This window comes from Hemicordylus capensis, chromosome 4 (genome assembly GCF_027244095.1).
Source record: "Hemicordylus capensis ecotype Gifberg chromosome 4, rHemCap1.1.pri, whole genome shotgun sequence".
NCBI classification, from domain to species: Eukaryota; Metazoa; Chordata; class Lepidosauria; order Squamata; family Cordylidae; genus Hemicordylus; species Hemicordylus capensis.
In genome coordinates this window covers 295,741,188-295,766,119 of record NC_069660.1, presented here as the reverse complement: position 1 = coordinate 295,766,119, position 24,932 = coordinate 295,741,188, and the positions used below count along the sequence as shown (strand labels likewise).

Genomic DNA, 24,932 nt, shown 5'->3' with positions numbered 1-24,932 from the left:
AGAGAGGGCTTAGCCCACTCTCCCTGCAGATGAGCAGCCATTCGTAGCTGGGTGGCTGAATCGGCCACCCACATGGCTACAGGCTCCGTCATGGAGCCGGCAGGGGCTGTGGGGATCGGAGCCATTCAGCCCCTGGAAGTTCTAGGATGCCCCGCACAAGTGTGCAGGGTGTCCTGGAGAGACCCCTGAGCCCGGGAGCCTGGCTGCAGCCTCCAGGTTGGGCATATACTCATGTTTAATCATGCGCTGTAGTGACACAAGAGCAAAGAAATGAGTTTAACAGAGCGCTCGCTCTCCCCAAGCTAACTTGGCAAAGAGGCACCTTTTTAATGTGGTGATTCTCTTTATTTAGCAGGGGTAGAGTAACTGGCCTTATCCACCCCAGCACAGTACCTCCAGTGACTGTTGCTGGCGTCTATCTTATGTTTCTTTTTAGATTATGAGCCCTTTGGGGACAGGGATCCATCTTATTTATATATTATTTCTCTGTGTAAACCGCCCTGAGCCATTTTCGGAAGGGCGTTATAGAAATTGAATTAATAAATAATAATAATAATAATAATAATAATAATAATAATAATAATAATAATAATGGGAGGGTCTTCTAGGCGGGCTAGCCGGCTTAGGAGCACTGGGCTTGCCCGCAAACCTGGTGGTCCCCACGACCGATGGAAAGTGGGCTCAGCATCCTTTCCGTCGATCGTGGAAATAGCCTCACTAAGTTACATCTCCCGCTGCATAACTTGGGCAGTTCTGAATTGCCCATGCTACTTTGGGTGTCTAAAACACATCCACATTGATGCACAACAGGTCTGTTCTGCTACTACTTACCATTGTGTAATTGTAAATTGTGACAAACTGGCATTATTTGCAATGCAAGACAAGTTGCAACGTGCTATCATAGGAACATAGGAAACCGCCATATACTGAGTCAGACCATTGGTCTATCTAGCTCAGTATTGTCTACACAGACTGGCAGTAGCTTCTCCAAGGTTGCAGGCAGGAATCTCTCTCAGCTCTATCTCGGAGATACCAAGGAGGGAATTTGGAACCTTCTGCTCTTCCCAGAGCGGCTTCATCCCCTGAGGGGAATATCTTGCAGTGCTCACACATCAAGTCTCCCATTCAAATGCAACCAGGGCAGACCCTGCTTAGCTATGGGGACAAGTCATGCTTGCTACCACAAGACCAGCTCTCCTCTCCAAAAATCTTGTCCTATCTTGGAGAAGCCAGGGAGGGAATTTGGAACCTTCTGCTCTTCCCAGAGCGGCTTCATCCCCTGAGGGGAATATCTTGCAATGCTCACACATCAAGTCTCCCATTCATATGCAACCAGGGCAGATCCTGCTTAGCTATGGGGATAAGTCATTTTTGCTACCACAAGACCAGCTCCCCTCTTCACAGACCAGCCCTCCTCTGTAGTAGTAGTACAGCCCTGTACACAGCACTGTGGACTTGTGTTTAAATGCCTGCAGTGGTGTGGGCAGCTCAGAACTCCCCATGTTTTGTTGTGGGACATGTCAGCCAATTACTTTTGCATTGATCCTTATTTTCTGAGATCAATTAAATAGAAAGCAAGGTCTAATTAGAAAATTTCTAAACAGTTTCTTCTATAAAGAAACAGTGCACCACCAAGAGCAGTTGGAGTAATCCTGAAGTAACTGAGAAACCTCAGTTGCCAGTAGCCTTGTAGGGAGGAGGACAGCTTAACACCTGCCTCTATGAGACAGCTGCTGCCCAGTGGTGAGAGCCTGTGTAGTTGCTGTCTGCTGTTGTCAGCTTACCAGCCTGTGTGCCCCCTAACATGTGGGGCTGTTGCTGCTGCCCTGTGAGTGAGTCTGTGTGGGATCAGGGCCAGAGGGAGTGACTCAGCAGTTCTTGAGGACCAGCTGCCCAGATTAACCATCTTTCTGGGCTTATAAAAGGGCTGTTGCCCTGTGGCAGTGGGCCTGCCGCTGGCAGGGTCGACACCAAAGGGCAACACCAAAGGGGGTTGCCGCCTTGGAGGAGCCACCCTGTGGGGTGGCAAGGGCCAGGTGGTATTTTTGGCTTCTGCTGTTTTTTAGGTCCTGGGTGTTTCAGATGTGTCTTGGTTTGTCTGGGGATGGGGAGACAGGGTATGTATCCACTGACTGTAGGGTGGCTATACCAGTGGTGGTGGGGAATAGAAAAAGTAAAATTGGCAGGTCAGTGAGTTGTTATAGGAGAAGAGAAGTCAGAAATCTATTAGCTGTTTCCCCTTCTGGTTGCCCTGCCAGCTCTTTGACCTTGCGGAGCAGTGCCAACATCCCATAGACCCTCACCTTACTACTCTGTAATGCCAGGTCTGTCCAGAATAAGTTGGAAACTATCCATGATTTGATTCTGGATGAAGGGACAGACCTGGTATGTATTACAGAGGCTTGGTTGGGGGAGGCTGGCAGCCCAGTTTGGTCCCAACTTCTCCCTCCAGGGTACTCCTTGGAGGAGCAGGTGTGGGGACATGGGGCGAGAGGTGGAGTGGTTGTGGTCTATAGGAATAACCTTTCCCTGACCAGGATCCCTGTTTAAGTGTCTGACCATATTGAATATGTATACGTATGTTTGGGGACCAGGGATAGACTGGGGCTTCTGTTGGTGTACCGATTGCCCTGCTGCTCGATGGAGTCTGTAACTGAGCTAACGGACTTGGTCTTGGGTTTGGCGTTGGAGTCCCACAGGCTTGTGGTTCTGTGGGACTTCAATGTCCACTTTGGGAACAATTTGTCTCGGGTGGTTCAAGAGTTCATAGCGGCCATGACGACTATGGGCCTATCCAAAAGGGTCTCAGGACCAACACACATTGCTGGTCACACAGTTGATCTGGTCTTTCACTCTGATCAAGGTGGTGTTCCATGGGTGGGGACTCCTGTGATTTCCCCATTGTCATGGATGGACCATCATCTGGTTAAGGTTGGACTCACAGTAACATCCCACGTTTGCAGGGGTGAGGTGCCCATTAGAATAGTTCACCTGAGAAGGTTATTGGGTCCAATAGGGTTCCAAGAAGCCTTGGAGGGATTTCGTGTTGGCTCTGCCAGTGATCCTTTTGATGCCCTGGTGGAGAATTGGAACAGCAAACTCACCAGGGCAGTAGATATGATCGCTCCTAAGCGTCCTCTCCAACCTGCTTCAAAATTGGCCCCTTGGTATACAGAAGAACTATGGGGGCTGAAATGGTGAGGTAGAAGACTGGAGTGCAAGTGGGGGAAGACTTGACTCAAATCCGACAGATTACAACATAGAGCACATTTGAAGATCTATGCTCTGGCAATACGGGCAGCAAAGAAGCAATTCTTTTCAGCCCATATTGCGTCCACAAGTTCACATCCAGCAGAGTAGTTCAGGGTTGTGAGACAGCTAGTAAGTGCCCCTCCTCCCTTGAATCAGTATTTGGAATGATCTATTAAGTAACTTTTTAATGATTTTTGTGTGGATAAAATCTCTAATATTTGGGCCAACTTGGATTTAGACCCCACAATTTCTGTAGTATCTGAATCGGAGGTGTCTAGCGACTCCTCTTATGTGGTTTTAGTTTGTGACTCGTGAGGATGTGGACAAGCTGCTTGGAGGGATGTGACCTACCACCTGTTCTCTTGTGCCTTGCCTGACAAGGATAATACTATCTGGCAGGGAGGTTGTTGTCGAACGCCTAGTAGAGATCATAAATGCTTATCTGAGGGAGGGCAGGATGCCTCGTTGTCTTAAGGAGGCAATTATTAGACCACTTCTGAAGAAGCCTGTCTTGGATTCCTTAGAGCTGAGCAACTATAGGCCTGATTCCAACCTTCCTTGGTTGGGCAAAGTAATTGAGAGGGTGGTGGCCTCCCAACTCCAGGCAGTCTTGGATGAAATTGATTATCTAGACCTGTTTCAGATGGCTTTCGCATGGGCTATGGGGTGGAGACTGCCTTGGTCACCCTGATGGATGTTCTCCTATTGGGAATTGACAGAGGGTGTGTGACTATGTTGGTCCTTTTGGACCTTTTGCTGGCTTTCAATACTATCGACCATAGTATGCTTCTGGAGCGTTTGAAGGGGTTGGGGTGGGAGGCATTGCTTTGCAGTGGCTCTTACCTCTTGGGCAGATTCCAGATGGTGTCCCTCGGGAACTGTTCTTCAAAAACAGAACTTAGGTATGGTGTCCCTCAGGGCTCCGTATTGTCTCCAATGTTGTTCAGCATCTACATGAAACCGCTGGGAGAGATCATCAGGAGATTTGGTGCAGGGTGTTATCAGTATGCTGATGACACCCAAATCTTTTTCTCCATGTCAACATCAACAGAAGGCATAACCTCCCTAAATGCTTGCCTGGAGGCAGTGATGGGCTGGATGAGAGGTAACAAGCTGAGGCTGAATCCAGATAAGATGCAGGTAATTATTGTCCCCTGCTAACTGAGCAAAGAAGCACCTTCTAAAAGTGGTAGTTCTCTTGATTTAGCAGGGGGAGAGCAACTGGCCCTATCCGTCCCCAGCACAGCATCCCTCCAGTGGCTGTTGCTGGTGTCTGTCTTAAGTTTCTCATTTATATTGTGAGCTCTTTAAGGACAGGGAGCCATTTTATTCATTTATTTATATCTATGTAAACCGCTTTGGCAACTTTCATTGAAAAGTGATATATAAATATTTGTTGTATATGTAAATATTTGTTGTATTCATATTGTGCGGGGTCGGAACTCGGGAGATGATTTTGATCTGCCAGATCTGGATGGGGTCACACTTCCCCAGAAGGAACACGTACGTAGTCTAGGGGTGCTTCTGAACACAAAACTCTCCCTGGTGTCCCAGGTTGAGGCAGTGGCCAGAGGTGCGTTTTATCAGCTTTGGCTGATACACCAGCTACGTCCAGTTCTTGAGATAAATGATCTCAGAACAGTAGTACATCTGCTGGTCACCTCCAGACTTGACTATGGCAAGGTGCTCTATGTGGGGCTGCCTTTGTACATCGTCTGGTCGTGAGACCCACCTCATTGTTTTAATGGTGTTTTTAATAATTTTAACATTTTAAATTTTAATTGTTGTAATGTTTTAATCTTTCTGTCAGTTGTTTTTATTGTTTTGCTGTAAACTGCCCATAGACTTGTGTTTGGGGTGGTATACAAATGTGTTAAATTAAAAAAAATGTACACACTGAAGAAAAGAGCAATCCACTCTTAAATCAGTTGTAAATAATTACAGCAATCAGCTGTAAATAATTTTCAGTGAGCTGTGCAACCTGCTTGTCTTCTACTGCAAAAGAGAAAATGTACACTTGAGCAACATCAGTGAAAACTGCTCATGAGTGTAAACAACATGTGAGAAATTATTTGCAAGAATGGAATGGGTAAAATGTCATCTGCAATAAGGCTTCTCTTGAATTTTTAGTTCAGCATATATGTTTGACTTACAATGATGCAGACCATTGGCCATCTAGCCCAGTATTGTCTCCTTTCACTGCCAGCAATGCTCAAAAATAGGTCCCGTTCCCCCGTCCAGTGTGCCTATCTCTGATCATTGAAAATATTCCAGGACGAACTTGGAGTTTTATGCATACAAAGCTTGATGTTATTCTGACCTGTGGGCCCTCCATTTTGGATTCAAAACTGCTTGGCCTATATATAACCTATATAAACAACACTGAATATATTCATAATATTTATGCTGAGTTACATAATCTGCATATTATAATATTTAATTATTCAAGGAGGAGATATAGTTCAACGGTAGAGCACATGCTGCTTGTGCATAAGGTCTCAGGTGGAAATAATAGAATGTTGAGAAGGAACGATCTCAGGAAGCAAGAATAGAATACCTTCATATGAGGATGTCTTAACCAAATGGACAGTTGGGTTTTCTCAAAATATGGCTGCATTCACACAACCATGTTAATCCTGGTTAACGAGTTTGGTGTGAGCGTGTTAACCCATGCATGGATCCTGGCTAAGTTCCATGGAGTTAACAAGGATGTTTGATCTAAGATCAGTTCTGGTTTAGTTATCTGGATGCCTTAACCAGGATGCCCTTACCAGGATCCACTGATTGTATGTAACAGCACCTTGTATCTTTTGCATTGTATCTTTAAAATAAAAATGTGGTTCCTTGAAACTTTAAGTTCTCAGCATGAAGCTGAGCTCATTACAGAAAAAGCAAGGCCTATTGCTAAGCTATATCAATTCCCTTTTATCATCTGGCTGGTTCACCTAATTTAATAATCTGACTAGAGAACTGGAAACAGTAGGTCTTTGCTTCTGGCTCCTCCTTTTCTCATGAATGGTGCATGGATATCCATTTGTATACATTTAGTTATATTATAGACTATCTGGATTAGAACTGAGGGCAAAACTCAATTTTATTTCAGCAAAAGTATGTTTCCACCCCCACATTTACAGAGATATTGAAGGGGTGGAGGGCTTGCACATTAAGATTAGGGGGAATGAGGGATGCTCAACCCCTCCTGTGCATGCTAGTTCTTTCCCACTAATGTTCCCACCCCCAAGGTTGTTTTCTTCAAACAGAAGATTTTGGAATCCAGCTAAGAAAATATTAGGGATGTGCAAATTGATTCAGGTACAAATTGATGTGTACCCAAATCTAGCTGTTTGGGTGGTTTGGAGACAAAACAAATCACCTCTGTGGTCCATTGGCTAGATTCGGGTCCAAATTGAATCGCGCCTGATTTGATTCGAATTGATTCAAGATTTGGATCCCTCCTATTAATTCCGCCAGATGCCCAGCTTTCATATTTAAAAAAGCTAATCTCTAGCTCTTGTAGAAATTGAGTCATGGAGCAAAATGTCTGGTCACTATTTATCAAGTGTTTGGATTCTTTGGTGTATAATACCTTTTCCTCAATGAATCCCTATGAGGATTCATTACACACCTTCATTACTTCTATTCATTCTGACTGTCTTTTTGATAGTGCCAACTGCCATGTGCTAACTACACCCCATTCCCACCTGCAGGGCAGTGGGGTACTACTCAGTTTATGTTCTAGCATTGTTTTCAAGTGTTTACGCTCTTTGGTGTCTAATAACCTTTCCTCATAATAAATCCCTATGAGGATTCATTACACACCAAAGAGTCTAAACACCTCAAAAATTCCTAAAATATAAACTGAGTAGCCAGTGGCTCGTGGCTTATGGGGTAGTTGGAACATGGGATGCCACTAATTCCACACCCCAACCTGCAAAGCAGTGGGGTCAAAATGAACAGAAAAAATGAAGATGTGTACTGAAGATACCAAAAAATCTAAAGTACCCCGGTGTGTATGTGGGGGGGAGGGTGTAGTTAACACATGGCAGTTGACAATTGGCTGTCCAATGATAGTCAAAATGAACAGAAGAAATGAAGGTGTATAATGAATCCTCATAGGGATTCATTATGAGGAAAAGATATGAGACACCAAAGAATAGAAACATTTCAATATTCCTAAAAATTAAAACGAGTACCCCACTGCCTTGCAGGTGGGGGTGGGGGTGTAGTTGGCACTTGGCACTTGGCAGTTGACAGTCAAAATGAACAGAAGAAATGAAGGTGTGCAATGAATCCTCATAGGGATTAATTATGAGGAAAAGTTATTATACACCAAAGAATCCAAACACTTGAAAAATAATGACTGCACATTTTGCTCCGTAACCACTTCTACAAGGGCTAGAGCTTAGCTTTTTATTTTTTAAAAAATGAAAGCTAAGGATCCCTGTTAGGGTTAGGATATGGCAACTTGGAATCCCCATTGTTTCCTATGGCGGAAATGTTCAAAATCAGTACAAACTAAACAAATTCATTAAAAATCAACCAAGTGCCCCACTGCCTTGAAATTTGGGTGGTAGGTGGTACCAATGGGGACCTACCCAACACCCAAATTTGGTGCCCCTAGAACTTTGTTAAGTGGTCCAAATCAGTCCAAATCCAAATCAAATCAAAGCAAATACAAATCGAACGTGGGGTGATTTGGAGGGGGTAGATTTGGATACAAAATTAATCAGGGGTGATTTGTTTGGGGCACAAATCAAATAAAAATAATCAATTTGTGCACATCCCTAGGAAATATGTTTTGAAACTAGTTTGTAAAGCAGCATTTGGAAAGGAGGTTAAGTAACATTTGAAGGGAGGTTAAGCACCTCTTTTGTCTGTTGATCCTCTCCTGCAAAGCTCCCCAGCCCCACATTGCTTTTACAATGGAAACATGAGATTCCCAAGTTCTTATTTTCCCCACAACACCTAGTTTTGTTCTGGTGTTGTGTTAAATGGATCTATAAATACAATTTAAAAAGCCCGGCTCTCCTAGAATATAAGCCATTGCTTTAAACTATACTTGGCACACAGCTAAGGATGGACTGCCAATTCATTATGATAATAGCGAACGGCTTTATAATTTGCTTAGAAGATAAATTGACATGAGAAGAAAGGGTAGCTATATGACTGGAATAAGCAAAGATTTCACGCCAGTAGCCATTGCAAATCCTGTCAGTTTGCAGGACTACTTACAGAGAAATAATCCCACAGAAATCATGAACTGCAGAGATCAGGGTTTTTAAAAAAGATGATTTTAGTTAGAACATTGCCGATATCAGCATGTGCTTAATTAGAACAATCTTCGCCGTAACCCACAGCTGTCAAATCTAGAAAGCAATAATGAATAACTGCCTTGATAGGCAGATTTAACTAGATAGGAATAGTGTTAAAAATGAAAACGCTCCACCCTGCTCCCCGATATTAGAAAGATGTAATCACTAACTGATATCCTGATGTATAAAACATTAATGCTTTGAGGAAAGGCAGGGGCATGATGGGAGACCTTGTGCAACTCCTCCGTGTGTGTGTGTGTGTGTGTGTGTGTGTGTGTGTGTGTGTGTGCGTGTGCGCGCGCGCTATTAAACAAGAAATTCCACTGCTCCCCACTCTTTGGAAGGGCTCTGCAAGATCAGAAACAGATTGCTGAGGGTTAGTGATATGTTTGCTGTCTTGCAGAGCCCTTCCAGTGCACAAGCAGGACTCAGAAAGCTAATGGCTCTGGCACAGCAGCATGCCCACGAGGGGATGGGGGAGTTGCCCAAGCATCCCTGTTGTACCCCAGCACATGAAGGATGTCATCACTGTCTTGTTGCGTATAAAATTAAAAATGTAATTTAATGTTTACAGTGAACTTTTTGATGGAGAAAAGTTTAAGGTTCAGCATATAAATCTGAGACTTGACTCTTTATGCCTGCATGTTTTAAGTTCTCAGAATTCGAATGAACTCGTTGGATTTCAGGCAAGTCACCAGTTAGCTAGAGGTGTATGAACATTTTTTTATTGATGCATATAGTTCAAAGTATTGATTCACCATCTGGTTTCTTATCCCACATTAATTAATTAATTAATTAATTAATTAAATACTGTACTTCATGATGTAGATAATGAACTATCTATATTTGGAGTTTGGTGTTAGGTGCAGTATTCCCTGTGACAGAGATTCCCAGATGGTGCTGACTACAACCCCCATAATCCCCAGCCAAAAGCCGCTGCAACTGGGGGAGGTAGGAGTTGTAGTAAAAAACAACAACTGGGAATCCCTGTTACAGGGAGCACAGGTTAGTAGGGATGTGCACAAAACCGGTTTGCCCAGTTTGGTTCGAATTTGAACCAGGAGGGGGTGGTTCAGTTTTGGTTTTGCTCGAACCGGGAGGAGGTGGTTCAGTTTTGGTTTTGCTCAAACCTGTTCCTGGTTCGGTTTGAATTCAAACCGTTTCAAACTGTTTTGAACTGGTTTGAACCAGTTTGGACATCCAAAAATGGGTAGGGTGGTAGATGGCACCCAGGGGTACCTGCCACCCAAACCCCAAAGCAATCAAACACTCGTACGGTTTTTTTTAATGAATTTTTGAATTTTATTTTTATTTTTTCTCATAGGGTATAATGGGACTTGAACCAGCCCATTCTTCGCTATTGTGGAGCACCCATGGGTGCCAACAACCACCCAAATCCTGAAGCAATCAGATACCCCTATGATTTTTTAATGAATACTTGAAATATTTTTAATTATTTTCTCATAGGGTATAATGGGAAAAGAACCAGCCCATGTCCCCTATTGTGGAGCACCTAGGGGCACAAAAGTGGGGTGGGTGGTAGAAACCCAGGGGTGCCTACCACCCACAAAGTTCCAAGGCAATCAGACACTTTTCTGTTTATTGGTGAATTTTAAAATTATTTTGGAATTCCTCATAGAGAATAATGAGGATTGCAGCAAATATATAGCTTCAAGTCAGGGAGAAAGGAGTGTCCTAGAGTGGAGTGTGGTGGGTGGTAGTTCCCAAGGTGGGCAAGGAAGCTATCAGAATTATTTGAAAGGAATTGGGCAAAAGGCTGATTTTTAAGTGATCTTTGAAGATTAAACGACTTTAAGGTTTTTCTCCATAAAGAAGCATGGAGGTGTCAGCAAATGTATAGCTTCACGTCAGGGGGAAAGGGATGTCCAAGAGTAGAGTGTGGTGGGTGGTAGTGCCCAAGGGGGCCCAGGAAGCTATCATAATTATTTGAAAGGAATTGGGCAAAGGGCTGAAGTTTATGTGTCTTTAAGGTTAGCAATGAGAGTGGATTCATGGTTTGTCATTGAAAATCTTATATGCTACCAAAGAATCTACACTCAGAACACTTCAGAAACAACAGAACCCAGTACCCCATTGGTTAGCAACCCATGGGGGTGGTTGGCACCCTCGCTCTGGGCCACCCCAGCACCCCCCCAAGTGCAGTTATGGGGCTGCTGAAACCTCAATTCTTCCCTATGGAGAAAAACCTTAAAGCCACTTGTGGGGTGCTGGGGTGGCCCAGAGTGAGTGGTGGTCTAGTGCACAGAGGGTACCAACCACCCCCATGGGTTGCTGAACCACGGGGTACTGGGTTTCGTTGTTTCTGAAGTGTTCTGAGTGTAGATTCTTTGGTAGCATATACGATTTTCAATGACAAACCATGAATCCACTCTCATCTGCTAACCTTAAAGACACATAAACTTCAAAAATCACTTAAAAATCAGCCCTTTGCCCAATTCCTTTCAAATAATTCTGATAGCTTCCTTGCCCACCCTGGGAACTACCACCCACCACACTCCGCTCTAGGACACCCCTCCCCCCCCGACGTGAAGCTATACATTTGCTGCAATCCTAATTATTCCCTATGAGGAATTCAAAAATACTTTAAAAATTCACCAATAATCAGAGGAGTGTCCAATTGCCTTGGGGTTTTGTGGGTGGTAGGCACCCCTGTCTGTATATCACCCACCCCACTTTTGTACACCTAGGTGCTCCACAATAGGGGATATGGGCTGGTTCGGGTCCTGTTATACTCTATAAGAAAAATAATTGAAACTATTTCAAATAATCATAAAAAATCATAGGAGTGTCCAATTGCTTCAGGGTTTGGGTGGTTGTTGGCACTCATGGGTGATACACAATAAGGAATAATGGGCTGGTTCGAGTCCCATTATACCCTATGAGAAAAAAACAGAAATAAATTTCAAAATTTCATTAAAAATCGTACGAGTGTGCGATTGCTTTGGGATTTGGGTGGTAGGTAGCCATGGGTGCCAGCTACCACCCCACCCACTTTTGGAGGTCTGAACCAGTACAAACCAGTTCGAATTGAACCACCCCCTCATTCAGTTTAAATTCGAACCTGCAGCTCAAACCTGATGGCTGGTTCGGTTCAAATTCGAACCTTCGAACCACCCCGGATCAAATTTGAACCAGTTCGCACATCCCTACAGGTTAGTAGGGATGTGCACGGAACCAGCTGGCCCAGTTCAAGTATGGACCAGACTCAAACCTGACCGGGCCAGTTCGGCATGGCAACCACTATAACAGCCCCCCCCCCGTTTGGTTCAGTCCGGGGGGGGGGGTGTTTCGCAAGTGTTTTTCCAATTTTTTTTAGTCACTCACCCCCTTTGGGGGAGTTGCTTGAGGTAACGGGGGGGGTGTCCGTTGATGTCTCCCTCTCCCACCAGCCCCTCTTATTGCCACCAGCGGCCTGTCTGTTTGGTTGGTTTTTGGCCAGTTCTGGCCTTTGAACTGAGGGACGGTGGCCATTTTGGACACCACAGTGCCGGTGCAATTGGCCTATGCAAGGCCTGGGTCAAGCCAGGCCTTCCAGATGCCAATTGCACAGGAGTGGTGGCAAAATGGCCACTGCGCCTCAGTTCGAAGGCCTGAATGGGCCGAAAAATCAGCCAAACGGGCTGCTGGCGGCAATAAGGGAGGCTGGCGGGGGGAGGGAGAACCACCACAGAACCCCTCCCACTGCCTCAAAGAACTCCTCCGAAGCGGGAAAGTGGCTTTAAAAAAAAAACACATTTGCAAACCCCCGAACAGTCCCGGGGTGTTCGGTCCGGGGTTGAACCTGGACCGTTGAACTGAACTAGCTTGAAATCAAACCTCTTGAAGATCAAGCTGGTTCACACAGGTTAGGTGTTAGCAATATGCAGTTGACACCCAATAGTGTTGTCTCTGAGACTTATATATTTTGCATTGTATTTTCTTTTCTTGTCTGTTATTATTCAATGTGTTATGTGTTTTTCTTTTATGCTTTAATTCTCTGTTGTGAGATGCCCAGAGAACAATTTGTTATGAAATGGCTAACAAAGGTTTGTTTGCTACTTACACACAGTCTACCAGATGTTATTGACTGGATTTGGTACTTTAATTATCAGGCCCTTTCCAATTATAATTATTATTGTTCTTCTTGTTGTTGTTGTTATTTACACAGTCAGACAGGTGTTATTAACTGGTTTGTTTTATCCAGACATCAAGTCCTTCCCAAGGACTTTGGATGGCTGAAGTGTATTATCAATATTGTTGCTGTTATTATTATATGTATCATCGCAGAATATAGGCTGTTCCCAGTAAAGTTGCTTTTTGTAATTGGCTGATGGTGATTTCTGTGGCCCCTATGGTGTTGGTATCATTTGTTGGCAGATGGTATTATTATGTTGTTGTTGTTTACACAATCAGACAGGTGTTATTGACCAGTTTGTTTTATCTGGACATCGAGTCCTTCCCAAGGACCTGGGATGGCTGAATTTTATTATCAGTGTAGATATCGTCACAGAATATAGGCTGTTCCCAGTAATGTTGTTTCTTGTAATTGGCTGATGGTGATTTCTGTGACCCCTATGGCACACTTGTCTAGTCCAAACTCCATTGCTATATCGCTACTGAATATACGGACAGTGTTTAGCAGTGATTTGATTTCTGACTGGGACTTTCCATACAACTTCAGATCGTCCATGTACAGCAGATGGTTGATTTTACTTGATGTTTTAGATGTTTGGTATCCGAGGCCTGTTTTGTTTAGTATTTGTGAAAGTGAGGTCATGGCGATTACAAACAACAGTCCCCTTGGAAAATGCCTCTTCTAATGCTAACCTGTCCAAGTGTCTCACCATTGATTGTTAACTGTGTACTCCACATGCTTATTGCTTTTAAAATATATATCTGAATGTTTTTGCTGACACCAGTTGTTTCTAAACATTTTAGTATCCATGTGTGAGGCAATGAATCGAAGGCTTTCTTGTAGTCTTGCAAATTGCTTGCAATTTTCTAAAATCATTTTGTCAATCAGCAGCTGGTCTTTTGTGCCTCTGGTGTTTGGGCAATTTCCTTTTATTTCCTATTATTATTATTTCTTATTATTTCCTAGTATTATTATTATTCCTATTATTCCTATTATTGTTGTTGTTGTTGTTGTTATCTTGTTTACACAGTCAGACAGGTGTCATTTTCTTCAACTTTTTCAATTTTATGGTCCCACCAATTTTTGGCTACAGGTAGCTTGCATTTTTTGCAGATGTTCCAGTGTATCATCCCTGCTACCTTGTCATGCCTTTGTTTGTAGTCAGTCTGTGCGATCTTTTTACAACAGCTGATTAGGTGGTCCACGGTTTCATCTGTTTCTTTACAAAGGCGGCACTTGCTGTTTGTTGTGGATTTTTTGACTTTTGCTCTTATTGCATTTGTTCTTAGTCCCTGTTCTTGAGCTTATTTATTATTATTATTATTATTATTATTATTATTATTAATTTATTTGCAGAATCATAATGCTCTCCTCGGAAGAGGCAAGTGTGTTGCTTGCAACTTGGATTTTAATCTGAGCTGTAGAAGAAATCCCTTCCAACTCCTTCCTATCCAGTCAGCCCTCTTTCCTCACTGGTCCCTGGCACAATGGTTCTCTGACCAACAACTGAGGACAGATAAAGTTGACTCCCTTCACTCTCCTCTCTCTGGTCGCAGTGGTGGCAGTGCTGTCATTCTGGCCTCATGCCATGGAGAGGGGAATTATGGATGTCCGAGTGGCACCCATTGTCTGGAGAATTTTTCATCAGGTTGCTGATGCATCAGCTGCAGCCCCACCCCTTGAAAGATATGTTCTTGCCAGTGTTCACTGTAACAGGGATTCTCAGATGTTGTGGAGTACAACTTCCATAATTCACAACTGCAATGACCAAAGACCATTGCAGCTGAGCATTATGGGAGTTGTACTCAACAACATCTGAGAATCCCTTTTACACCGAACACTGGCCCTTGCTAGATTTCCGCATGCTTTAGTAACATCCAGGCTCGACTATTACAATGTGTTATATTTGTAGCAGCTGCTTTTGAAATGTCTTCAGAAACATCAGTTTGTCCAAAACATAGCAGCCAGGTTGTTAACGGAGACTTGCTGCAGTAGCCTAGTTCACCTGTACTTAAAGCTGTTCACTGGCTCTCACTTCATTTTTGAGCACAACGTAGTGTTAGCACCTTACTCTAAGTGGGATCAGTATGATAACAAATTAGTTTCAATATAATTAAGTGTAAACTGATGCCCACTAGTGTAAAATACCAAATTGTATTGCATTGGATAAATACAGACAACCCACTTACCATGTTGCAAACGTGGGGAGGTTTGTATCCTTCTTAATGTTTACTAAAGTGAAGCAGTACAGAGCACTTGCAACTGTTTTTGAACTGTTCCTAAATTGCTCTTGGAACGCCTGCAGCAAAATGTGGAGATGGCCAATAGCTCGGAAAACTTTTAAAGGGAAATAGACAAATTAATGCAAGATAGGTCTATCAGCTATTGTTTTCCGTGGCAGAACCTCCATCTTCAGAGATTATGTACCATTGAGTAGCTGGGGGAGGCATGAAGTGACATGGGAGGCTATTACTTTCATGTTCTGCTTCTCAGTTTGCTAAAGGCCTCTGGTTGGCCACTGTGGGATATAGGATGCAGGGGCATATGGTATATTAGGCAAGGGGAGACAGTTGTCTCCTGGCCCACTGCCTCAATGCCCCCCCCAAGAGCAAGGCCAGCCATGCTGTGAGAGGCCCTGCACTGGTGGGCAGACACTTTAGGTGGGATGGGGAAGGTATATCCTGCCCCTCCTTGCTCTGCTGCTCTCCCCCGCCACCCCTCCATGGCCCGGTACAACTGCCAGTAAAGATCTGCTTGTAGCTAGCTGGAAACAGGAAGCTCCCTGTTCCCAAAATCCCACGGGGGCAACCTCACACTGCAGACACCATCTTGAGTGCCCCCCCCATGCAGGATGCTGGGAACAAGGCACTTCCTGTTCCCAGCTAGCTACAAGCAGATCTTTACAGGCAGCAGAGGCGGCGTGGCTGTCTCTGTGTGATGGCACCAGGCCACAGAGAGTGTATGGGGGGTCCCCTCCCCATCTAAAGGGCCTTTGGGCTGCCTGACTTGTTCACTCTTTGGGAACAGATTGCTACTACATACAGAAGAACCTTTCCACCTTCCAAGGGGTTTCCTCTAAACATTTTGTATCCCTCAACCATTTTTGTTGCATACCATCCTGAGGTAGAGACCAATTTGAAATTAAACCAGCTATGACAATTTATAGGGACTACAAACTGAGCCAGATCCCACTTTTGGACAAGTGGTTTTTTGTTTTGCTTTTTAAAAGATTTGTTTCTTTGAACCATTTTAATACAAATGTCTTGAGTGTGCTCAATTGTCAAGCTGCATGCATGAAAAATTGGCCAGCACAAACAGTGTAATAGTCATTAGGCAAATAGAACTTTTGAATTCACTAAGTGCTTTCTTGTCATTTTTAAAGGTAGTACAATTGTCTATATTTGGGGGGAAACTGATGTTTAACTTGATCTTTGGGAAACAGGACTACCACCCATTACATACAGTTTGTGGACAGAAGGTATTTTGACATTCAGTTTTGCTATACTGAAACAGAGTGACTTGCTTGCTGCTGGCCCTATCCATCTCCAGAACAGCATCCCTGCAGTGGCTATTGCCACTGTTGAAAAGTTGTGTATAAATATACCACGAGGGGCCCATTTTAAAATCTCGTCTCCGGGCCCACTCCAACCTTGGTATGCCCCTGATAGAATGCTGGACTAGATGGCCTGATTATGTTCTTTGGGCTACTTTATCTCATTTTAAACTGACAACCAGATGGGATCTTCTTTGGAGGCCCTTCTCTGGTGCCACATCTAGGATGTTAGATGGAGGGAAAATACTGAATCAACTCTGTGCTTCCTGAATGTAGAACTCCCCCATTAGATATGTTTGCCTGGTGCTGTTTTTGTTAATATTTAAATTCCAGGCAAAGTCTTTTCTGCTTGCCCAAGCTTTTGGTGTTCAATATCTGGGTTAGAGCTGTGTTTATTCTATGTGGAGGTTAAGCCTGTTGCTGCTACTGTTTGGGTTGGCTGACATAACTTGCAAATAACTGTTGGTTATTTTTTTCTGGATTATCTTTCTGATTTATTGCTGTAGTTCTATCAATCCTGCAAGTCACCCTTAAGACCATTTTTGGTGAAAGGGCAGGGTATACATTATTTAATTTCCCCCCACGGCGTATAACTGTAACAGCCACGCAATCGCATTGTTCTGCCAAAAGCAAGTTCTTCCTGTATTATCATATCCTTTTTATTTTGTCTGATTGTCTCTCATATCATTACTAATAATAGTAATAGTAATAATCTATATATATAATTATCTAAGATGTACCTGTGGCTGATCCTGTGTGTGGCAGCTCTTGCAAGATTTCTTGGCAGGGCAGAGCAGAGCAGAGCACAGCAGGGGGAGCCTCTCTCTGAGCCAGCTTGCCGAGGAGGGAGGGAGGTTGAGGAGGAGGAGGCATCATTGCGAGCTTGCAGGAGAGTGCACACTGGCTCCAACCACCTGCCTCCTCGCGAGGAGGACGGCCAAGCAGGCAGCGGCATGGGTGGTGAAACCGGGACTGAAGGGATGGGGGAGAGAACAAACTGGCTGAAGGGATGGGGACGAAATGAAGATGGGGCAGGGAGCCAGATCAATTGTGGGAGGGGGGAGACAGGGAGAACTAGGGGTGCAGATGCTCTGCACCGGATCAGCTAGTAGTTATTATTACTACTAATAATAGCAACAGTAACAATACAAAATATTGGCCAGCATCCAGAATAATACTATTCTTGCATAATAACATAGCTGCATAAAGTCATGGGAATTTTCAACAACAACCTTTATTACAGTCACAGACCAGCACAGTTTACAAGCAGAAGCCCAAGAAAATAAACCTGCATAACCTACAGGGTTATGATACAGTAGTTAAGCACATAGTCATGCACAAAGATCAGTTAACAATGATTCTTAATGAACTCCTGGTGAAATTTACTGGCTATTAAACAGAATTAGCCACATTATAAGGTCTCAAGTCATTCTGGTCAGTTAAAAGATAATCAAGATGAAAAGAATCTGTACAACCTGGATGGCAGCTAATAAAAGAGGTTATATGTTTATGCCGTATATCTCAGTAAAATTGACAATAAAGGAGCACGGGCCGTTATTTCAATATCTCCAATTTGCAGAGACAAGTACATTCTTTGTAGGGGATTTTTTAATATCTCCCTTCCAGGACTCCTGTTTGCAAGGCATTGCATCGTGCCTGTGTCAAAGCTCTGTGGTATTTTGGCATGGTTATCTGGTTTAGGTATCTGGCAGGGTTTGAACTCAGAACCTGGTTGCCCAAATGGACACTGATCAATTTGACGCTCCATATCATATATTCTTTGTCTGAGTTTGACCCTGGCAAACTTAATACCCCAGAGTTATTAGTGCAAAAGGGGAGAAACCATAATGATGCAGCCTTTCCTCCAGCTCTCTTTTCCACCTGGAGTGATAGCTATCCTTTAGTACAAATAGAGCATGAGATTTTCAATGAAACACCATGAATCCACTCTAATTTGCTATCATAGAATCCACACTCAGAATACCTCAGAAACAACAGAACCCTGTACCCCAATGGGTTAGAAACCCATGGGGGTGGTTGACACCCTATGTGCACTACACCACCACTCGCTCTGGGCCACCCCAGCACCCCCCAAGTGCACTTATGGGGCTGCTGAAAGCTCCATGTATACCTTATGAGGAAAAAGCTTAAAGACGCGTAATCTTCAACAATTTACCAAAAATCAGCCCTCTGCCCAAATCCTTTGAAAAAATTCAGGTAGCTTCCTTGCCCCTACCTGGCACTACCACCAACCCCACACTGCTCTAGGCCACCCCTTTGCCCCCGACGTGAAGCTATACATTTGCTGACACCTCGCTTCTTTATGGAGAAAAACCTTAAAGACGCATAAACTTCAACAATTCCCCAAAAATCAGCCCTCTGTCCAATCACTCTGAAATTGGGGTGGTAGCCTCCACCCATTAGGCACTACCACTCCACTCCACTCTTTTTGCCCACATCCCACGCTATGCCCCCGAACTGCCCCAAAGACACTAAAACTTCAAAAATTTCCCCAAAATCAGCCCTTTGCCCAATCCCCCTGAAATTTGGGTGGTAGCCTCCACCCATTGGGCACTACCACCCCACCCCACTATTTTGCCCCTGGGACCCATTTTTCTAACCCGAATCGATTTGGATTCAGATTTGGATTTAATCCAACTCCGAACTGAATCAGGGGTGATTCGGGTAGCCCATATTCGGGCACAGAACAGAACGGGGGTGATTCGGTTCGGGTCCTGAACCGAATCACCAAAAACCCGAATTGCACACCCCTAATGCCTCAGGTTGCACATCCATTGTGAAAGCAGTGCACAAACAACTCTAGCCTGGAATGGAAGTTCCAGACTTAGCACCACCACGAGCAAAATGTCCTTGTGCAAGTGCATATTTAGTCAGGATTTCATCCAATTTCAAAAATCTCTCAAACTGATTTACGGGGTGGGTGGGCAGCAACAAGCACAAGGAGATGTTTCCTATGCCCAAAGGGTTCACAGTCTAAAAAGAAACCCAAGGTAGACACCAGCAACAACCACAGGAGAGATGCTACATGGGATTGAATAGGATCAGTTGCTCCTCCCCTGCTAAATATAAGAGAATTACCACTTCAAAAGATTCTGCTTTTCCAGTTAGCAGAGGGATGGAATACATCTTGTGGATAATGCTGTAAGAGAAAATGCCATCCTGTGACAATCTGCCTGTTATGTGGGTCAAAATGATTCCTTGCATTCCTATATGTAATTACTTTATAATTTTTCTCAACCGGTCCTAGGAAGGGATAAATTAACCAGCAAGTTCCCACAGCTGAGAGGCAGGATGCTAGCTGCTTGTGATCCTTAACCTTGTCCTGGATATAGGTATTCTTTAAAGACAAAAGCTACTCCTCCATAAATCAGAACTACCCACATCTGTCAGTTTCCACATGTCAGTGAACAGAATTTAATGGCAACTGTTCCAGGCTGCTGCTGAAACGATATGATCACACGTTGCTCTTTATTCATTGTAAGAAAGGTGACATCTACCACAAGTTGTAAATGCAGCATCTCTGGTCCCCACCCCCCACCCCCACCCCGCTCTGAAGCTAGACTTATAGGAGAGAAAATTGATACAATGAGGAATTCCCAGGTGCCAACTTCAAAAATAATTTTAAATGTTATCACAAAATTAAATTGGCCCATAGAGCATTTAAAGACAACTGTGAAAAGTTCCTCCAGAAAAGAAGGAATTGTTTTATATTATAAGTTTCCCACCATGGACAATAGGGATTTCTTTCCTCCTTATGTTTTCCAATATGTACAGTGTCACTCATTTGTGTATTTGTCACAGATATTTTTCACATGCTATAACAAGGATGTCCCATGATATTATATATTTTCATTATGGGAATTGTGGCTGTCAGTTGTAGCTATCAGTTTGGAGCAAACATTAAGAGGTCCTGGGTTTTAAACCACAGCTTACGAGCTTCAGAGATGGTTTGGTGCTCCTTAAGATTTAATGATCCTGGGAACTGCAATTTCGGACCCATAAAAAGTGACAGTTATGCTAATTTTGATTAGTTTGAAAGTATAAATGCTACAAGGCAACTCCACAGTGGTAATGGGTGGGAGGGCCAACATATTTCAGAAGCAACTCATCAAGGGAGCACTGTGGTTGCTGCCTCTCCCGCTATGATAGGAGAAGGAAGCTAAGCAAGAAAACAAAAAGGTGAAGAAACTAGAGCCATGCCCTCAAACACCTCCACACTAATTAAATGTATATATCTATCTAGCTATTGAACTCATATATAATATATAGGATGGGAAAGACAGCACATCTGAATGCACAGAGTATACAAAGTTACATAGCTTGATTCACCTTTGTATGGCGGGTGGGGGGCGTGTTAACTGCAGTGCTACTGCTAGTGAGGCATCAACAGAAAGCGCTTTCTCCAAGCTTTTCCCACAACCACCTGATGCTGCTGCTGCAACAACAACAACAAATGTTTATATACCACTTTTCAACAGACTGTCCTGGAAGGGACTTGGCAGCTCTGCTATCTTGAATCAAGAGGGATGGTAAAACACGAGAATTCATCATAGACCCATTGCTGTAATAAGAGTTTAGTTGTACCACTGAGAGCGGTCACAGACTTGTCCTGTAATTTTTATTGAGTTTTATAGAAGGGAAAATGAAAGTGATGTGGCAGGGGACCAATGGATGATTCTTGATCGGTTGTGTGCCTTCTATCTGTCCAAGAAAGAGAGTCCATTACATAAATTTGCTCTTCTTTCCCTTCCCTTCCCTTCCCTCTCACTTGCACAGTCCTGAGGATGGCAGAGCCCAAGTGGAGAAGGAGGTGGCACTAGCATAAACTGTTTGCTGAAAGGTAGCAAGTGTATAGGGGCCATTGTCCAAATGTAGAAAGAGAGTCAAATTGATTGATGGAGGTATTTGAGGGGAGGGCAAAAGTGATATGAAGAATTGATAATTTGGAAAATAATTAAGGTGTCTAATTCAGCTCCTGTCAAAGTTTGAAGGAGGGTAATGTGGAGGTACATAAGATGGAACAGTAGATGAAGTAAACACAAAAGAGAACATACAACTGATCTCCAACCTCCCTGTTTTAGTGAAGGTATTGGAGAGGGTTGTATGTGTCCAGCTCGAGAGGGTTTTGGAGGAAACCAATTACCTTAATTCTTATCAGTCGGGTTTCAGGCCTCGGCATAGCATGGAGACAGCACTGGTCGCTCTGGTAGATGACCTTCTTCAGGACCTTGATGAGGGTAGTGTCCCTCTCTTGGTCCTTTTAGATTTCTCAGCGCTTTTTGACACTATTGATCATGCTTCATATCCTTCTCGACCGCCTGCATGGGCTAGGTATCAGGGGCACTGTTTTACAGTGGTTCCGTTTGTACCTTAGTGGACGTGTCCAGTTGGTATACATTGAGGGCATGTGTTCTGAGCCATGGCCACTTCTTTATGGAGTTCCCCAGGGTTCAGTTCTTGCCCCTGTCCTTTTTAACATCTATATGAAGCCGCTGGGTCAGGTCATTTGCCAGTTTGGGGTGAGATTCCATCAATACGCTGACGATACTCAGCTGTACATTGTCATCCCAGACCATGCTGGGGCTACTGTTTTTGTGCTTGTTTGATGTCTAGAAGCTGTTAAGATCTGGATGACTCAAAATAAGCTAAGACTAAACCCCACTAAGACTGAGCTGCTCTTATAGGGCTGCCTCATGCCAGCCAACAGTTGGAGCCAAACCTTTTTTTTTTTGGATGGGGTGGCACTGCCCTCAAAGGAGCTTGTACGTGACTTGGGGTTCTTTTGGACTCACGCCTCCTGCTTGAACAACAGGTGGAAGCTGCGGCTAGAAATGCATTTGCTCAGCTTCATCTGGTTCAACAATTACGCCCTTATCTTGATCGGCAGGCACTAACGATCGTGACTCATGCCCTTGTCATCTCTCGCTTAGATTACTGTAACACACTTTACCTAGGTTGCCTTTGAAGATGATCAGGAAGCTCCAGCGGGTCCAGAATGCAGCGGCTTGCCTACTTATGGGTGCTAAAAGGTATGATAGGGTAACACCTCACCTGAAGTCGCTGCACTGGTTACCCATTCGCTTCCAAATTCAATGTCCTGGTTCTTACCTTCAAAGCCTTGTGGGGCTTGGCACCTGTTTACCTACAGAATTGGTTCTCCCATCCAGTTACATCCCATCCTGTTAGATCATTTCAGATGGCCCTTTTGTCGGTCCCTGATTTTTGAGAGGTTCGGAGTTCTAGTAACCGTGCAAGGGCTTTTTTGGTTGTTGCCCCATTTCTTTGGAAATGTCTTCCCCTTCAGATGCATCTAGCCCCCTCTTTACCTGTCTTTAAATCCTTACTGAAGAGCTTTCTTTTCCACCGGGCATTTGCCCTGTAGTTTACTTTATTTCCTTTCCATTATCTATTTTAGTTTGCAATTTTTAATGTAATTTTTGATTGTAATTTTTCATGTTACCTTATTTACATGTCATTGTACACCACCTGCAGTCTTTGGAGTGGGCAGTATATTAAATGCTTCAAATAAATAAATAAATAAACAAACAAACAGACATAGTGACAGATCCTTGTTTCTCGTACCAGCTAAGAAGCCTCATCTAAAAGCTCTTATACAGCCTTCCCACTTCTTGTGGGAGCAGCTTGTTTAGTTGTTTTCCTTGCAGATTCCTCCCTTGGAGGACACACTCCAACAATGACCGCATTCGCATGTAATGCAAAACTGGAGGTTGATGAACCGACGGTTTTAATATGAAACTGTTAATTGTATCATGGATGCTTATCCAACAGCAGCCTCCAGTTTCAAGTCTGCGTGGCCCCTCCCTTTCACTTGCATTTGGAAATAAACATGTGGGTTTAATAAAGACTGCTTTCTCGTTATTTGGCAGCAATAAACTGGTAGCCTTTTCACTAGCACACCGGGACAGGTGTTTCCAATCTCTGATCCTGCAGATGCCACAGCTGTGGGCAATAACCCCATGCTAGCATCACTGGTTTAAAGGGCAGTGTGCCCTTCCAGTACCATGCACCTATCCACCTTGGTGGTGGGCCAGAGCAAGATGCACCCATGAGTGCTGTGCGAAGGCAGCTCTCACTGCCTACACCTCCCTGCTGCCTACCCCATTTCTGTCCCCCTTCCTGCACACCCTCCTTGGTTCTTGGAGGACTCCAATCCTTTCTTGTCTGTTTATGTGTGGGCCTCTCCTCTCCTCCATAGCTTAAATTCCCAGCCCATGGAGTCCCTCCTTGGCAGGGGAGCCTAACCAACCTGGAAAGGTAGCAAGAGGAAGCCTGCCTGCCTTTTCTGTTTTCCCTCCAATTCCCTTTAGGACATTGTGGGAACGCCAATGCCTCTTTTGTGAAACCTCCAAGGGGGCCCTTCAAACTGCATTGCTGCTCATAATGGATGTGTGGGTTGAAAAAGAAGAAGCGAGGAACAGTTTTCAAGGCAAAGAAATATGCTTTATTCCCAGAAACAAACAACATCCTTTTTGCTAACTTCAAAGAGCAAAACAATAGACTTGGTGGATTTTGAACAAGTGCGTTTGAATATTGGACTAGAAGCTGCAAGTTGGCTTGAAAGCTTGTTGTTTTGAGGTTTAGAAACATTTATGGGGGTCTACAACTGCTGTAAAGTGTCTTCTAAAAACAAGGCAAAGCAAGGGCAGGGTGCAGCTATGTCCACTGTGTGACATCCACATGCTAAGGAGCATGTACACTAAGGCTTAGTGGCCAGCCTACATGGTGGTGGGTTGGATGGCGGCGATTTTCCCAGAATCCCCTCCACTCTGCTCTTGGGGAGCAGTGGTTTGTGCATGTCCATCTCCTCCTGTCTCCCCAGTGTTTCCGTTCACCTCAGAGCAGCCCAAGCAGGAGTTTGGCTGTGATGTGCCTCCTTGCACAGTGGCCCTCGTTTTTGCAAGGGGAGGAGCAGGTGAGGGCGGCACATTTCTGAACATGTGCCTGGACTCCCTTAGCTACAAGGCTCCTGATTTGTGGTGGTGTGGTGAATAAATCTTGTTTTGACAGGGGCCTTGCATCATGGTGGCAGCAGGGCTACACCAGAGGGCCCTTCTACTGCTTGCCTGGGACCCTGGGGTGTCAAGTGCAGAGGGTCTTGTGCTGGGACCATGTGCTCCGTATACACAGGGGTGTTGACATGCTATCCAGACATGCCCACTGGGCTGACTCCCAATAGCCATCCATGTGGACCCACAGGGGGAGGTGTTTAGGGCATATCAGGCATGGATGGCAAATGCCCACTCTGTGGAACCCTGAAGGTCCGTTGCGGTGGGCCAGGGGGCGTTCGGGCCTGTGCATGCTTCTGCAGTGGAGCAAAGAACTGCTCTTGTGTTTTTTGTGAGTTCGGAGTGGCTTGGGAATGGTTCGAAGTACAGGCCGGTAGGGACCTAGCATCAGCAGCTGAGGTTGGTAGAGTGGCTGCTGTGAAGGGGAAAAGGGTGGTGGCTGGTTGGTGATTCCAGCTATAGAATCAGCCATGCATTCGAAGTAGGTGGTGTACTCCTCTCAGCTGCTGTTTCAGACCACTCTATGGCACCCATCACATCGCTCACATTGCAGTCTGAAACCACTTTGAAGGCCTGCACCGTCTGAACTTTTAAGACCTGCCTGTCTTCCTCATGCCTTTCCCCTTCTCTCA

The 24,932-nt window shown here is 44.3% G+C and overlaps 1 protein-coding gene across 7 annotated transcripts in view; it reads left to right on the top strand.

Annotated features, from left to right (window-relative positions):
- Positions 1 to 24,932, top strand: part of CSMD3 (CUB and Sushi multiple domains 3) — a 1,041,917-nt gene that overhangs the window by 392,875 nt on the left and 624,110 nt on the right. The window lies entirely within an intron of this gene.